This window comes from Adiantum capillus-veneris, chromosome 3, assembly GCF_014529385.1.
Source record: "Adiantum capillus-veneris isolate H3 chromosome 3, ASM1452938v2, whole genome shotgun sequence".
NCBI classification, from domain to species: Eukaryota; Viridiplantae; Streptophyta; class Polypodiopsida; order Polypodiales; family Pteridaceae; genus Adiantum; species Adiantum capillus-veneris.
In genome coordinates, this window is record NC_140933.1 from 68,781,754 (window position 1) to 68,794,168 (window position 12,415).

The 12,415-nt window shown below is 42.7% G+C and overlaps 2 pseudogenes; both read right to left on the reverse strand.

Annotated features, from left to right (window-relative positions):
- Nucleotides 1-6,395: 6,395 nt before the first annotated feature.
- Nucleotides 6,396-7,900, reverse strand: LOC147461054 (uncharacterized; annotated as a pseudogene).
- Nucleotides 7,901-11,704: 3,804 nt separating this feature from the next.
- On the reverse strand, nucleotides 11,705-12,201 carry LOC147461055 (uncharacterized; annotated as a pseudogene).
- Between the last annotated feature and the right edge of the window lie 214 nt (nucleotides 12,202-12,415).

A 12,415-nucleotide genomic window follows, 5' to 3' on the forward strand; every position in this document is an offset into this window, starting at 1 on the left:
GATTTAAGGCCAATGAAAGAAATGAAATGAACTTTGTGCAAAACCATAACCGTACCAACTTAAAAGCATAACCATAACGAAATTAATTTGTGCAAAACCATAACCAAATTAAAACCATAACCGGCCATAACCACTTTGATCAAAACCATAATGCAGATAACCATAACCATAAACAAAATTAACAATAACCATAAGCATAACCATAAACAAAACAAGAACCATAACCATGTCTATACAAGAATAGGAGAAATAACCATGTCTATACAATGACAATGACAATAACCATAACCATAAGGAAAACAATAACTGTCTGAACAATAACCATAACCATATATGTATGTACAAAAAAGAGACACAGAAGCGTGTCTGTGTCTCACAAAGCATATATATGAAATCCGGTCCACTGATGACTATGTGTCACAACCTGCACATAGGACAAGTCTCAAAATTAGTATTGATATTACTTCACATATACTTACTTAATTAAATCAACTCACACATATTAACGTCTCACCTCAAGCGATCAGCGAGACTGTAAGGCCTCCCAGTCTACAGGCTCTCCTGAAGCATCAAGATCATTCAATACTTCATAGATACCTCTGCGATATCCATCTGTCTCCTCCTGGCATGTCGGGGCTCGATGCATCGCAAGATTCTGCGTTTATACAGAAATCAAAGTAACAAGATACATGATTCATCGCGTTTTAAAAAACGCCATAGTTAGGATTGGATTAGAAACTCACAAACTCATAGAAAAAGGTGTCGAAGCCTCCTCTGCCAAGATGAGATGTCCCACTGGTCATCTGTCGTATCTGCGCGGCCTGACGCTGCTGTCTGAACCGCATGTCCGCTGTCCACTTATCCTCCCTGATCTGCAGCTATGTCTCGTGTGGTATGCCTGAAGGCTTCGGCGAGCCGGTTCTGAAAGCCTATCGAGCTGCATCTCGTCGATGTTTCACAGTGTCCCGTGCAACACCCTTGATCCACCTCCTCGGAACAGCCTTTGAACTTGGAGCAGGCTGGTACTCACTCAGGATGGTCTCCACTATGTAACTGACTTTGTCCTCATCCTGATCAAGCCAATGCGTCAGAATGTTGGTCGAAAACTGCAGCTCCGCGAGCTGGCGAATCCGCTGTCTTGTCTCAGCCCCGACTCTATCCATGTCAACTGAACGATCTGCCCGTATAGTATAGAGCTTGGAGGCACTAGGATCGTGTGTCCCCCAAGGTGTCCGAGGTGTGCCAAGAGGTGTGCCTGGGTAGGACGGGGGTCATGAGCGAGGAGGGGTCGAAGCATCTGTGGACCCTCTTCCACAACAACCACCACCTCCACCTGACGATCGCCAAGCCCAGGAGATTCACTATTAGTAATGAGGGGATGTCACCTGCTTGCATCAAAATTAGAGAAAACCCCCTATGTATGGTATCTTACATGCTAACCTACCCCCCTACATACGAACAAGATACAGACGTTCTCGCAATGAGCCATCCCCCCTTATATGGATTTTGTACGGAATGTAATGACCCACTATTTTATGTATACTAGTAACATAACAATCTAGAAGCACATGCTATAGTAAAAATACATGATGAACTACAAATGAACAGCAAGTGTACAGTGTAGTGTGTTTTCATTTGCAATAGATGTTAAGAGAACAAACCATGAAAAACAACAAGTATAATGAATACTAAACTAAAATAAACCAATCATTTTCAATGTAATTTGTCAAAAAATAGCATTTACCTTGTAAACTAATACAAATCTCAATCTCAAAATATATGATAGTAGCCACCTACTTAGTAGGCTTCCCACATGGGATTTAAGGCACACATATGAAATGGATTGTTCTTTAAATAACAAATAATGCATACTCTTAAACAACCATGAAAAACTTCACTCATCAAATCAAAACACATTACAAAACAACCCATTAAAAGATTAATCTTTTTGAACAAAAACAATTATATGTGATATGAATGCGCGTCTATGTTTAAGCAAAGTGAAACTTTTAGAAAAGCACCATCTATATTTAATTTTGAGTTTGTACATAAAATATAAATCTTAAAAAAATTGCCAGAGTCTCCTTTGTACGGAGACCTATTTCTCAAAAAAAACCAGTACACCCTTTTCTTGGGCTCCCACATGGGATTTTCATCACATAATTTCTTTTTCCAAAAAAAATGTCCACCTCATCTTGGGCTCCCACGTGGGATTTAAGGATTATCTTACACATTAAAATCAAGAACATTTTCAAAAGAGTCAAAGTAATCTAACTTCAAAGTGGTAGTATGACCTGCATATCATAGTACATAGGAAACCTCCAATCACAAAGTCTAATCACATGATTACCAAAAGGCCACGTCCACGTCTATAGGCGATCATGTACAAAGAAAACACAAAATGAAACATAAAAGTAGCCTACCAAATTAACTTGAGAACCTTCAAAATCAAACTACATTCCAACTGCTAGTATCTCATGCTTCTCATACTACACAATCAACAAAATGGCATGTCCATGTCATATGGCTGCCGTGTGCATAAAATACATAAATCAAAACATCAAAATGAAATGTCTAAACAAAGTTTCCTAAATGAAGTGCGCATCCCTTAATCAAGATTTCACTGGTCCACATGCCATGTCGGACAAACATCTTTCATAGAGCACATCATCTTTTTATGCAAATACTTTTATCTAGGTACTGAGCACAATTCTAAGTCAATATTTTCAAAGTGTAGTCATCCCTCATCTTTGCCACTTGATTGGTTTACTAGCTCCCTTCGTAGCTTTTCAGATAACACATATTGTGTATTTGTATCTTTGGCACGCTTACTCTTCTCTCTTTTTACACACCAAGCCAAATCCCAAGCCTTTGAGTTTTACCGACTGAACACCTTCGTGAAGAGCTTCATATAAATCATGGACGTACTTCTCCATGTTACCAATGTAACTATAAGCAGACTGGCAAGCTTTGTCTTTGCTTATAGCAAAGGTTTCCTTGGAGACCGCACTTACAATTTCTTTTTCAAGCATTTTGTCTATGAGCGTCTCATTTTGCACAATACTTTGTACCTGATTCTCCGGTAATTGACTAATCACCTTGCAGAGAGTTGACCTTAGAGACTAAAGAAATGCCTACTTCTTACCCTCTGCCATAATGACTATATAGATATACTATTAAAAAGAAGAAGCATTCAAGTCAACCTACATATATATATATATATATATATATATATATACCTACCTAGATGAATCCAGAATAAACCCAGATTCACCCTTAAAGGAAAGTGCAAGGTATAGACCTATGGTAGTCACCCAGAAAACAATATAACCATCAACTCCATCATGCATAGTATTGACTAAATACCATGACATCCCCACTAACGTTGTCAGTGCCCAATAGTGGGTGTAGAACTAGGTACTAACAAATGCTCCCAAACACAACACACACCACACGCGCACACACATGAGCATACATAAACACAAAGTTCAGCGTACTGAGTTTCTGTCATGACTCCGGAGATCAAGGGCAAACTCAGCCATAATGAAGCATAGCACTAAAAGAAGCATTAAAACAAAAAAATTAGCACACAAATGAGGTAGTTGATAGGGCATACGCACCACAAAAGATAGAAAGAATTAGCACAATATCAACTGGTCGTAACTCGGACGAAAGATCCCCATTTTCAGCCCTCAAAAATGCAACCAAAACAATCATTTTCAGCCACCGAAACAGCTTAGAAATTCATCATTTAGAAGATCACAGATTTCAGCCCTAAAGTCGTCGTTGTCATCACCGTCGTCGTCATTGCATAGTCCCAAGTTGCATCAGTCCATTGCATACGCATTGTACCACTTTGTGCAATCAATAAGTAGACCACTCTCGCCGACGAGAGTGGTGCCTTCAGAGGAGGGTTTTACAACGTCTCGGGTGTCGTATCTCTCTTGTCTCTCTATCTCTCAGACTCATACACTTGTACGCACATTGTCCACTCACTTTGTTCATGATCATAGCACTTTCCATTAAGAATGGAAGGCTCTCCCTTCCATAAGAATTAAAAGGAACCTTGAGCACAGTTCGGAGCACTCATCTTGAGCAAAGCGCAAACAATCATTCCGCTGCAGCTAACAACGTCAAACTATCACATCAAAGCTCCTGCATTAACCTAATGTGACACATTGGTATACCATATTTCACTTTGAAAACTAGAAGAACTAAAGGTGAAAATCGATAGCTTAAGATGGCACACCCGGTCAAGCCATATGACCATGTGACAAATTGAGACTATATTTGCATCAAAGCTTCTGCATTAACCTAATGAGACACATTGGTATACCATATTTCACTTTGAAAACTAGAAGAGCTGAAGGTGAAAATCGATAGCTCAAGATGGCACACCCGGTCAAGCCATATGACCATGTGACAAATTGAGACTATATTTGCATCAGAGCTCCTGCATTAACCTAATGTGTCATTGGTACACCATATTTCACTTTCGAAACTAGAAGAACTGAAGGTGAAAATCGATAGCTCAAGATGGCACACCCGGTCAAGCCATATGACCATGTGACAAATTGAGACTATATTTGTAATTATATACAAAATAAAGACATTGTGTACGTGTGACACATAGACCCAAGGTATGCTAGACGTGTCTTTTACCAAGATACAAACGAACCGATCGAGTGCAATCCAGACGTTCATCTAAGTAGAGGCCATAAGCATGAATAAATGCAAAAAAAATCCCAGCCATTTGAATGAGCCTCATCTCAGAAATCCGAAGCATTCACAACACACAGACCCCGTTTCCAGAGAGTGTAAGCTCTTGTTCAAAAGCAGAATCTCCATCTCTCAACAGGCGATGGGAAAGCATTAGGGCTTTGATGGCGACAATCCAGCCATGAGTCTTACTCACACGCTTGGAAATAGCCTGGACGCATGAACTCACATAAGACCTTCAATAGGACATCAAGTGGAGAACCTCTTGCACGTATTTTTCCTCCATCGGAGTGTCATCATGGCTCGTAGCCTTCACAATAGCTACTTCAAGGTCAACCAAAACCTGCACTTGCTACCTTGGCTAAGGAGATGCTAGTCTGATCCTTCAAAACCCCCAAGGCACTGCAAAGTGACACCTGCGTTGGGGCCATCATCAAGACGTAGATCAAACGCATAGGTGCGTTAGTGATGTAACACACAAGAGAAAATAAGTGCTGGATTCTTTCAAGTACCTACCATTATACCATTTTTGGAGATTGCTAAAACGGTATCTTAGTTAGAGCGCATCGCAAATAGTTTAGCTACAATCTTATAGATTATTTAAAGGATTATTAATATATATATAGTACGATGTTGAAGCTAATGTGACTATCTCTTGCAGGCCCTATTGAGAAATCAATCTCACGATAAAGTGGTCATGAAATTACAAGACCGACTAAGGTGGTCTAGCTGAAGGCCTGACCAAGTGGCTAGGTAAAGGATGTGATCTAGTATGTGTGGGTATCAAATGTTAATCCATTAAGGTCTAGCTCAAGGCTTTCATGTTGGCAACCTTCTTAGGTGAGTTAACCTTCAATATGAGCATCGAGCCAACATTACATGCCCACACTTGTCGATGCTTGAAATATCTAGGATGCGGATGTGGCTTACTTTGGGCCATTATGCATTATGATAAAAACGCATGATACACACCCAAAACTTTTAAATGCCTTTGAAGGACTGAAGGGCTACCCCTGTTGATCTTTTTCCGCCTTCCCCTCTTTGCGTTTCTCTCTCTCGCTATGTAATGTACTCAAGGCTAAGCTGAGACAAACTTTTCCCCAATGGCAAACTTTTCTAAGGTGCATCTTATTGTTCCTCTTTGGAAAACCAATTGTTTAGGTTGTGGTAATGACAAGGGGTTATGGCTCAACCCCTACAAAATGTAGATGTGGGTGGATTCGTGGGCACAATCCTATTCAACTAGCTGTTGTAAAGCATCCATTGGGGCAGAAAAAAGGTTGCAAATTGAGAAGTTTGAAGATCACACTCAATTCAGTGGCATAATGCATCATTCTAGGTTAATTTGTTTAAAATTCATTTGAGTCGTTAGTGTGATAAGATTGAAGTGTACCCGGCTTTTATAAATCTAGGGTGTCTTTTGTCCTATCAGTCCTTACACATAGCTTTCCTAATTGTCTACTGAAAGCTCAATTGGCAAAGGGCACTATTGATCAATGCAAGTGCTGCTTGCTCTACCAAATTCCACACAATCATGGGAGCATGCTGCTCACAAATGACAACCTAACTTATGCTAGAGGAATCACTCGGTGCATACAGGTAGACCAAGATGATTGATTAAAATGGAGAAGCTCAAAGGCATGATATAATTGAATTACTCACAATGCTATTATATATCACTCGTAGGGATTTGGGCAGAGCTTGAAACCTCTGGTGTCTTTGGCTGCAGCACGCGCAGCAAGCTCCAAGCCTCCAAGACGCAACATCGAGCAGCTCAGAACAGACTCAGGAGCTCTTGTAGTAGGCGTAGCAGGCTGTAGCGTAACTGGCACAACAATCGGGGTGCAATTAATCCCAAGGACGTTGTAAAATTAAGCAAAAAACAATAGCTAGTAGCTTTTGTAACACGGAAAATCAAATTATATTTGTCTAAAAATTGAAGTTAAATAATGTCCAAAGTTGCATGTTGGCTAACCTGTACTAAATTTTGGCCTTAGAGGAGTAGTTGATGTCATCCACCAGCCCAGCTCGAAGAACCCAAAGAAAATGTTGTTGGCTGGCAAGGAGGCCATTCAAAAACTCTTCACATTGGGTTTTTGAAAGGATAGTTGTGCTCCCAAAGGAGATGTATAGAACAGATGAGATGGGATGTTGATCTAGCCAAGCCAAGCAACCTTTGTCTTCTTCCCACAAGCTAGTCGCGCTCTCCTCAGTGAGAGATTCTACCCAAAACCCCACATCATAAATCGGAACATTGCAACACTTAGATAGAGTGGCAATGGTGGAAGCCTCAAGATCTTCATAGCTGTTGACGACGACAGCATGGGCTCGAGTGTCGCACACTTGCCATGACTTGGTTGAGTTGGTCCACAAAGAGACTGTTTCATCTGTGACATACCTAAAATGAGGAATATCTTCGTTGCGTAATGTTGGCAAACCAGCAAGTTCCCGAAAAGCTTTTGCATTTCTACACCTGGTGCTGTTGTTTCCTCCTTCACTGCAAGGCACCAAATTCTACATGTTGAGGGTGGCCTAGGCCTTAAAATCTTAAGAGACAAACAATGAAAATATTCACCTTCAATGTCCTTGACACCTCAAGGACAGCAAAGGCAAACTTGACTTTACAAACGCTCATGCCCTTTTGAGGATACGATGGTAGCCACTAAACTAGAAGGAACTTTGCGTGTGTGTGTGTGTGTGTGTGTGTGTGTGCGCGCGCGAGAGAGAGAGAGACCTTCTTCAAGGGATAGAGCTCCCCTAGTGTGATGTAATGGGTGAACAGAAGGCGTGAAGCGCAGCACGGGTAGAGCACAATGCAGGGAATGCCGAGCTTGTCGGAAACATCTTGGGTAGGGAACATGATGTTGAAGTCGGAGAGGAGGCAGGTGACAGTAGGGCCATGTCGGTTGAGAGAGAGGATGAGCTTCTCGAGATCGGTGGCAATGGAGACCAAGGCATCGTAGGCTTCCAGCAAGGAGAGCTTGAAGCCGTTGGAGAGGTCGATGCCACGGAGCGGGAGGCGGATGCTGCGGACAAGTGAATGAGGGGCAGCAGCAGCCGTAGGGGTTATAGTTGGGTAAGGATTGTGGTGCTCCTGTGCCAGAGGCAAGACATTGGCGGCGTCGGAAGTGGTGATGATGATGTTGGATTGTTGCTTCGCTAGCAGCTTGCAGAGGCGCATGCCACATGATGATGCTGCTACTACTCCTGCTTCTCACGAGCCATCACCGTTTCCTCGACTCCCTCCCGCACAGCTGCTTTCTTCGCCCGTCTACACATGAGTCCCCGCTGATCCTCGATTTTCAAAACCCCCTTCTGGATTTTCAAACACCCCCACAGGGTAGGCCTCTCTCAAGACTAAGGCCCATGTCACACTAGGTCGGCGGTCATCTCATGAAAGGGAAAGCAGCCAATAAAATTCTCTGCCTTAAGCTTTGCAAGTCACACTAGGCGGTGGCCAAGGAGAAAAAGGTCCACGTTGGACTGCTGAGTCACGACCAGGGAAGGAGAAAAACGTCCGAGGGGTCATCGTCGCCCATCCTCGCCCATGGCTTCGATCAGCCAATCAGTGCTTAGCATACGATTGCAAAGCTTCCAACAGGTGCCGCCTTGTGTGATAGGCTATGTGGAAGCATGCAGATTTTCTTCTGTGGACACTCAGGCCATGGTATGCCAACTCAGACGTGATCGGCCATCGTGTCTGACTTCACCCTAAGTGGCACGAGCATGGGAGGGTGGGATCTACGATAGGGGCTTGTGGATTGTAGATCCCAGTGACGACGACGAAAGAAAATTAGCGTACCCTAGATTACTTTTTATTATGGCCGTAGATTCTAGTGGTGGCGCCGAAAGTATGTTAGGGTATAGTAGATTGGTTATGTAGGCTTTGGAGATGAATCACTTCATTATTTTTGGACCAAGGCTAGAAAAATACAATTTTCCTAACCGAAGAAAATAAGCGCAAGCTTTAAATTCTCTTGGTTTTTAGGTCAAAATTTAAATCTTTTGTTGGTAGTTACACTAAAGTTTGTGAAAACTTCTCGGTTTTCTTCAAGGCAAGCTCAAAATCCAATAGGGATTTTAGGATTTCAGGCGGTTAAAATACATTGGACCCTGGTTTTTTTCTAACAATATTTTGGACATAATCACCTATTTTGTGAGGTAATATGTGACAAACTACATGCTAAGCACTAAAAAATGCATCTCAATTGTCAAAAAGGAATAAAAAGTAGAAAAGCTTGAACAATCTTACCAAAGTAAATACATGGGTACTTTGGGAATTTTAAAAATTTGAAGGGTATTTTGGGAATTCGGACAAGTTAGAGGGGTTTGAGCTTGGCTTTAAGAAAACGAGGAGATTTACATAAGTTTTAGCGTATTTAGCAACAATGTAGCCCCAATGTAAACTCCCCGCCCCCCCTTCCTTATGTGTACGGTATGAGTATGAAATAATGAGGGCTACCCCTATTGTATACGCTTATGTACAAAATCCAAAAACCCCCCTATTGTACACTCACGTGGTACCGTACAGAAAAACACAGTGAATCCCCCGGGTCGCCAAGATCATCAAGTACGCCTGTGCTGCGAGGATGAGGACTTACCCGCCTCTTCCGCACCCCTAGGTGTCGAAGCGGCCGTGATGGGAGAAGCAGGCGTCGTACCCGTAGGCGTCCCCCCCCCCCCCAGGCGTCGGATCCTCGGGCGTGAAGCCGGGAGGCGTAGTACCCGTGCCTCTAGTTAACCAGTACTAAGAAGCCTCTGCCATCTGAGCAGGCGTCATCTGTGTGATGAAGCCCATGAACGCATCTGCACTCATAGAAGAGGGATCTGGAAACTGGTCTGCCATACTAAAGTCCTACACAAAGAAAGTAAAATAAAGCGTCAGAAAACCTTTGTTTAAATTAACTTTAAGCTTAATTTTAAATCAACCTCTTTACACAAACACTTACAAGCCTAGGCCTCGACGAGTGAGGCATCATCGATAAGATATTGCACCGTATAATCGTCTATCTCTAATTGCAAACATAACTCTACCCCAACTCGTTCTGGCAGATTGTCTTCATCCATTGCATCTTCATCTACAAGTGTCAATTTTCAGCTTTGTCTGCCATACCTTCGTCCATCTCATCTAATGTCACAGTAGTATGGACGTCATCTGACTGACTTTCCTCCATGAGCTCTTGCCCTTCAAATACTTGTTTATTTCTTGGAGCAACATGAAACACAAACCACCATTGTCACTCTCGAGGGTCCGGTACAAAGACCACTTGCTCGCAATGTTTGAGGAGAGCAAATGTGTCGCTCGCATCTGTCCAAACCTTTGTAGAATCTATTTGCACCGTTGCATTGAGACCAGAAGTAATCACCTTGAACCACTTCACATCCAACAAAAACATCTCAACCCGCCTGAAGCTGACTTTCAGGATATTTGACACCAGACCACAGTACACTACTAGCCATAGGGGGGTTTGCGAGGGACTAATAATTGACGGGCGTCGTTTAACCGATGATGAACACGTCGCATAGATGAGGTTTCAGTCGTATAAGCAAGGATATTTTTTTAAAAAAAAATCAGCCGTCGCATAAACAACCATTGCCGATGCATAATCGACAACTTGAATTTTTAGCCGTGGCATAATAGACGCTTCAAATTGGGCCTTGCTTAAACGACGCAGCAAAACGAGGCTCCTAGAGACGCCTGCACACTGCCCTTTCTCTCATGCAACGAGGCACTTCTATATTATTGTTGCAAAGCCTTTGGAATATGACTCGCGTGAAATTATACACAATAGCGAGCTCCACGGCAGCGCTACAGCAAAATACGCAAAACAAGAGCACGTACTCTCCCCCCCTCCCCCCCCCTCTTCTTCATCACTTGCCTCTTTAGTGTAAAATGCAATACCGCAGGTTTATGTAATTCAAAGGTGTGACCAAACGGGTACGAGAGATAGGAATTTCTATTAACGATAATGAGAGGGAGAGGAGTCTGTAGCACTGAGTGTATGTGTGTGTCCTGAGAGGCTCTCGGAGAGCGAGAGGAAGTTATCACATGGACTACATGCATCCGTGCTACGTGTGTGTGTGTGTGTGTGTGTGTGCGCCCTTATGCATGTGGGCATGCAGAGAGAGAGAGAGAGAGAGAGAGAGAGAGAGAGAGAGAGAGAGAGAGAGAGAGAGAGAGAGAGAGAGAGAGAGAGAGAGAGAGAGGCACAACAAGCTCCTACGACGTGGATACAAGAAGAGAGGAAAAGAACCCGAAGAATGGCCATGCCTCTCAACCTCCGCTTCAATTCATGGGCTTAACATGTGAAAACTTAGGCACAAAAAATGGAGTCTCCAAGCTTGGATTTCAATATTGCACTTTGTTAGTGCCTACAAATAGGTTCAGAGCTATGTTTCAAAAAAAAAATTCAATGTGTGAGTGTGCATGTGTGTAGGTTGTGTGTGGAGGAGACCTTAATACTGCGTGTGTACAAGAGTGTGTGTGTGTGCGCGCGTGCGCATATGCAATGACAACTCAAAAGCAAACCTCTATCATCACATAGCTTCACCAGCATATAAGTAAGAGTGCGCATTGATACAGACAGAAGAAGCAGAGCGCAATATATAAAGGGGCAAAATCTAGCTTCAAGCAGTGTATTCAACTTGCATGCAGCTTGGCAACAACTAAGCTGCAGGTGTTGCTGTGGTGGAAGGATACACCCACATCTTGAGCTTGAGACAATTGGTTTTCCTCTGTTTTGGTAGGAAAGACCTCCTTCTTATCTTTAACAGGCTCCTTTGAAGCCTCTGTTTTTGGCACATGGTAGACGCTCGTCTTGCTATCAAATTGAAGAACATATGCCTGATTACATCCCTCATAAAGCCTCTCCCCCAGTGTGTCAATAATGTAGTAAGCTTCTTTGCATACCTTCAATAGGAAAGAATGATCATTCCAGCTCACAATGTAGAGCTGAAATCCCTCATTGGGCTGCAAGCCTACACTCTACTGATCTATTGCTTCCCAAATCTCTTCCAAAGACTTCGCACATTGCAAGAAATTGTTGTAGGTGTCATCTAGCCTCTCAGGTTGGAAAAAGCCAATGAAGGAACGCTCATGATCCACTGCTAGTGGTCGTATTCTTGTCTTTATGACAGTCTCAAGGTCAAAGTGGCCATCCACAAACTTGCTTTTGTAGGCCTCAACATCAAATAGATTCCGCCAATCTGCAGATCCTTCTCGGATGAGGGTGTCATATTTGGCCTTGATGGGCATACAATTAAGGTTCTTGTGTAGCCAATCAGCGCGATCACTACAACAAGGGCCATGCACGCACTCTCACCGGCTACTCTTTCGCTCCTCTGATCAATAGAGTAAAAAAATACAGATGTAGAGAACTTCATGTTACCATCCCTACTCACCAAATCTTTATGTTCCCAGCTTCCTATAGTGAAAAGCTCCTCTCCAAAGTCCAAGCATTCAGATATCGCTGAAGAAAGCATTGATTTCTTCTCATTCTGACAAACACAAAAAAAACTTATTTGTTGGAATTAGGGTTGCAGAGAAACACACACAGCTTGGAGAAGACGAAGGAAGCTCAAGGCACACAATAGAGAGTGTGTTACTTAGTGTGCAATGGAAAGATAGATAGCCCTAGAGAGATGGGCGTATATATCAATGCACGGGGGAAAAAACCTCCTAAAGAGGGAAAAAATG